The sequence below is a fragment of the Salmo trutta genome, chromosome 3 (assembly GCF_901001165.1).
Source record: "Salmo trutta chromosome 3, fSalTru1.1, whole genome shotgun sequence".
NCBI lineage: Eukaryota > Metazoa > Chordata > Actinopteri > Salmoniformes > Salmonidae > Salmo > Salmo trutta.
The window spans coordinates 36,662,055-36,668,054 of NC_042959.1; positions in this window are offsets into that span (position 1 = coordinate 36,662,055).

The window sequence follows — 6,000 nt, forward strand, 5'->3', positions numbered from 1 at the left end:
CAAGGCCTTGGGGCCAGACGGATTACCAGGACGGGTACTCAGAGCATGCGCGGACCAACTGGCAAGTGTCTTCACTGACATTTTCAATCTCTCCCTGACCAAGTATGTAATATATGTTCAAGCAGACCACCATCGTCCCTGTGCCCAAGAACGCCAAGGTAACCTGCCTAAATGAATACTGCCCCGTAGCATTCACGTCTGTACCCATGAAGTGCTTTAAAAGGCTGGTCATGGCTCACAACACCATCATCCCGGAAACCCTAGACCCACTCCAATTTGCATACGGCCCCTACAGATCCACAGATGACATAATCTCAATTTCACTCCAAACTGCCCTTTCCCACCTGGACAAAAGGAACGCAAATGTGAGAATGCTGTTCATGCTCATCACTAAGCCATGGACCCTGGAACTAAACACCTCCCTCTGCAACTGGATCCTGGACTTCATGATGGGCCATTCCCAGGTTGTGTGGGTAGGTAACAACACATCCGCCACGCTGATCCTCAATACGGTGGTCCCTCAGTACCCTCCTGTACTCCCTGTTCACCCACTACTGCGTGGCCAAGCATGTCTCCAACACCATCATTCATTTAGCTGACGACACAATGGTGGTAAGCCTGATCACCGACAAGGATGAGACGAGACAGACTATAGGGAGGTCAGAGACCTGTCAGTGTGGTGCCAGGACAACAACCTCTCCCTCAACATGAGCAAGACAAAGGAGCTTATCGTGGACTACAGAAAAAGGAGGACCGAACATACCCCCATTCACATCGACGGGGGTCGTGAGTTTCAAGTTCCTTGGTGTCCACATCACCAGCAAACTATCATGGTCCAAACACACCAACACAAGTCGTGAAGAGGGCACAGCTGCACCATCGAGAGCATCCTGACCGGTTGTATCACCGCCTGGTATGACAACTGCTCGGCATCCGACTGGAAGACGCTACAGAGGGTAGTGCGTATGGCCCAGTACATCACCCGGGCCAAGCTTCCTGTCATCCAGTTGGCTCTACCAACTGAGCCATTCGGTCACGTGTGGCTCAGTTGGTAGAGCATGGTGTTTGCAACGCCAGGGTTGTGGGTTCGATTCCCACGGGGGACCAGTACGGGGGAAAAAATGTATGAAATGTATGCATTCACACTGTAAGTCGCTCTGGATAAGAGTGTCTGCTAAATGTAAAAAAAAAAAAAAAAAATTAAAAAAAATCCAGGACCACTGACACCGCCTAGTATAAAGGAAGGCCCAAAAAATTGTCAAAGACTCCAGCCACCCAAGTCAGACTGTTCTTTCTGCTACCGCATGGCAAGCGGTACCGGAGAGCCACGTCTTAGCATGAGGTTGTAAGTAACAACATTTCCCAGGACATAGACATATCTGATATTGGCAGAAAGCTTAAATTCTTGTTAATCTAACTGCACTGTCCAATTTACAGTAGCTATATTACAGTGAACGAATACCATGCTATTGTTTGAGGAGAGTGCACAGTTATGAACCTAAAGTTATTAATAAACCAATTAGGCACATTTGGGCAGTCTTGATACAAAAATTTGAGCAGAAATGCAATGGGTCATTGGATCAGTCCAAAACTTTGCACATGCACTGCTGCCATCTAGTGGCCAAAATCTAAATTGCACCTGGGCTGGAATAATACATTATGGCCTTTCTCTTCCATTTCAAAGATGGTATTTTCTTTTACCAGATCTAATGTGTTATATTCTCCTACATTCATTTCACATTTCCACAAACTTCAAAGTGTTTCCTTTCAAATGGTATCAAGAATATGCATATCCTTGCTTCAATCCCTAAGCTACAGGCAGTTAGATTTGGATATGTCATTTTAGGCTAAAATTGAAAAGGGTGGATCCTTAAGAGGGTTAACAGCTTCTACCCCCAAGCCATAAGACTGCTGAACAATTGAGCAAATAGCTACAGACTTTTTTGTTGTTGTACACTACTGCTACTCGCTGTTTATTTTTGCATTGTCACTTCACCCCTACCTACAGTTGTAGTCGGAAGTTTACATACACCTTAGCCAAATACATTTAAACTCAGTTTTTCACAAATCCTGACATTTAATCTTTGTAAAAGTTCCCTGTCTTAGATCAGTTAGGATCACCACTTTTTATTTTAAGAATGTGAAATGTCAGAATAATAGTAGAGAGAATTATTTATTTCAGCTTTTATTTCTTTCATCACATTCCCAGTGGGTCAGAAGTTTACATACACTGAATTAGTATTGGGTAGCATTGCCTTTAAATTGTGAAACTTGGATCAAATGTTTTGGGTAGCCTTCCACAAGCTTCCCACAATAAGTTGGGTGAATTTTGGCCCATTCCTCCTGATAGAGCTGGTGTAACTGAGTCAGGTTTGTAGGCCTCCTTGCTCGCGCACGCTTTTTCAGTTCTGCCAACAAATTTTCTATAGGTTTGAGGTCAGGGCTTTGTGATGGCCACTCCAATACCTTGACTTTGTTGTCCTTAAGCCATTTTGCCACAACTTTGGAAGTATGCTTGGGGTCATTGTCCATTTGGAAGACCCAATTGCAACCGAGCTTTAACTTCCTGACTGATGTCTTGAGATGTTGCTTCAATCCACGTAATTTCCATGACATCATTTTCTGGAATTTTACAAGCTGTTTAAAGGCACAGTCAACTTAGTGTATGTAAACTTCTGACCCACTGGAATTGTGACAGTGAAATAAGCTGTCTGTAAACAATTGTTGGAAAACTTACTTGTGTCATGCACAAAGTAGATGTCCTAACCAACTTGCCAAAACTATAGTTTGTTAACAAGAAATTTGTAGAGTGGTTAAAAAACTAGTTTTAATGACTCCAACCTAAGTGTATGTAAACTTCCGACTTCAACTGTACATGCAGGCTGGCAGAATCATATTACTCTGTGTGCCGGCTAATGGTACCCGGGCCGAGTCCACTTAAGTTTATCCGGCCTGATTAACTTTTACAGGAGTAAGGCCATTTGAGGTTTTTATTCGGCAAAAAAGAAATGTGATCTATTTCACCCCTAAGTCATGGAATTAGCTTGGTCATTAAAAGTTCAAATTGGTGATAGCTATAGGATCGCAGAGACTATCTGAGATGGTCCCTAATTTAGAGAATCTCCGATGCTATAAATGCTTTTGGTTTTAATACAGGCTATGGCAGTGTTTTTCGTAGTTACAGTCCACCAAATTGAAAAGTGTATATGCACTTCCATAATATTTGTTCTAGGCAATAAACATACAGGATACCCATACAAAAATGCACTGCCGTTAAAATGCAGTAAAATGGCAGTACCGTGAAATAATGGTTGTTTAATTAATGATATCTGTTAGGTTGTTGTGTGTGTTGGCTTCTAATGGTAATTTTTCATTTGTGTTAGCTAATTGCACTCTTTATTGTGCTGCACATTTTCTTCTGTTCCACTGAATTATGTTTGGAAGTTTTATGACTTAGTATTTGTTTATTTAAGAAATAACACATAAGCATGTTTTTTATTTCAATATTTCATTTATTTCATGCTACAACCCACTAGGATTTTCAAAACCCTATTTTTATCACATTTATTTCCATACATAATTTGTCAAAATGTATTGCACCTGAATTTGACCCTGAAAACATTACTATTATATTTTCCCTTAGCTTTAAAGCAATGAACAGAATCCGTGCAGTCATTTAATTTTAATTTCTGTAGCTAAATAAGGAGGTAGGCATATCAGTTCTAGCTAAAAATAGATCTCTGCGTGCAGCCTGCTTGCTCGAGCACATTGGTCAACAGCAAAAGTTTTTCAAAATGTACACAAAAAAATTCTAAAAGTGGTAGTCCCTGTTCTCCTGAATTCTTGTTTTACTTTTGTAAGTAAAGCGGCAGTTTGTTGGAGAGACTAAAGTCAAGGTAAGATTTGCTAGCTAACTAACTAATTTAGCCGGCTAATTTTAGCGAGCTAATGTTAGCTCTCTGTCTAATCCACTATGGACATTGTACATTTTCATTTCTACCTGTTGTAGCTAGCTAGCTAACATTTTAATATCTGTTTAGTTAATGATTGTAAAGGGGTGTGTGTGTGTGTATTCTCTGCATGTGTGTGAGGGAGATGATCACAATAACTTTAGAAAACATTAATGTCAACGTAGTCATGCTAGCAATGTGTGTGTTCAGTGTGAGACATGATTAGGTTCACAATCTATAGAAAATATTATGTCAACATTGTGTCATGCTAGCTGTGTGTGTGTGTGTGAGAGAGAGAATGTACATTAATACACATAGGAAACATTGATTGTGTGTGAGACAGTAAGGTAGCATACTGTAAAATAAATTAAATGTGTACCTCCCCACACACTGGTTGTGAAGATTTTCTTGATTCATCAGAGATCCTTGAATTTTGTATTTGACAATAGGATACATTTTGCCTATCCCTGCTCCCCCTCAACACTCATTCTAACGTTACACCTCTCAACTGCCTTTTTCAATTCTTTCTCTTTTTTTGCAGGAATCTTCTAGCTTGGATGGAGGAAACAAAGGGAAGAGTACAGAATTTATCCAGCCTGCTGACTAAGAAATGTAAATGGCCTGTTTTGCTTTCTGTATCTATATCTCTTCATCTGCCTGCTTCACTGCCAGGTTGCTGAGGGGCAACATAGTCAATGTACTTGCTAGGCTAAGTCTAACTTAGTGAAGACCTTAGGTAATGGTTAATCACAATTTGTCTCTATCTTAACAGTTCCTGAAACATGTCAATGACCTGATGCATGGCCTCTACAGCAGTGCTTCGCCACCCACTCAGTTACCAGTGACCTATTTTGGCACATCCCAGTGAAAGGAGAGAGCAGAAGCACCCTTCCTTAAATCCATAGTCATTGCCAGTAAGTTGTTGTCAAAATGTTATTTTCTCTTCTGTTTGATACGTTTTCCCCCATATGCATCATGTCTCACAGACTGGATTCCCCAAGAGACATTCTATTCAGCTGTCCATGATTACCTGATCGTACACACTTTTAAAAAAAGAAGGTGGTATCTAGAACCTAAAATGGTTCATCGGCTGTCCCCATAGGAAAACCCTTTGAAGAATCTTTTTTGGTTCGAGGTTCAATTTACAACCCTTTCCACAGAGGGTTCTACATGGAACTCAAAATAGTTCTACCTCAAACCAAAAATGGTTATCTTATGGGTGCATTAGAAGTGTAGTGTAAGGAAATACAATTGAAATAGCACTGCTTCTGATAATAGAAGTTAGTAAAGTAAACCAAATCCTATTTTAACTCGCAAAACCCTTGTCCTAATTCAACACACACCTCCCTTGGTGAGTCATGTAAAGTTTCCCCCATTTCTCTCTTGCTCATTCTCTGTTGCTCACTCAAACTCACACATATGTGCAGTTACAGAGACGAGGAAGATATTTGCCAATTACACCCATTTCTAACAATGTTTGTTGCAGGAATAATATGATATATTTTTATTGTCTCTTTATTGCCTGTTTACACAATTGTAGCATTTAACTTTATTTTCTTAAGACTGCCAAGCTGTCTTCAATTGGGGGAACCTCTGTACGGGGACAATGTCGCGCATCACCCTTCGCATAGAGACCTGAGCGCATGAACAAAATGAAGCTATTTGAATATAACTATGGATTATTTGGAACCAAAACAACATTTGTTGTTGAAGTAGAAGTCCTGGGAGTGCATTCTGACGAAGAACAGCAAATGTAATCCAATTTTTCTTATAGTAATTCTGAGTTTAGTGAGCGCCAAACTTGGTGGGTGTCAAATTAGCTAGCCTGTGATGGCCGAGCTATCTACTCAGAATATTACAAAATGTGCTTTTGCCGAAAAGCTATTTTAAAATCTGACACCGCGATTGCATAAAGGAGTTCTATATCTGTAATTCTTAAAAATTATTGTTATGTATTTTGTGAATGTTAATCGTCAGTAATTTAGTAAATTCACCGGAAGTTTGCGGTGGGTATGCTAGTTCTGAACATCACATGCTAATGTAAAAAGCT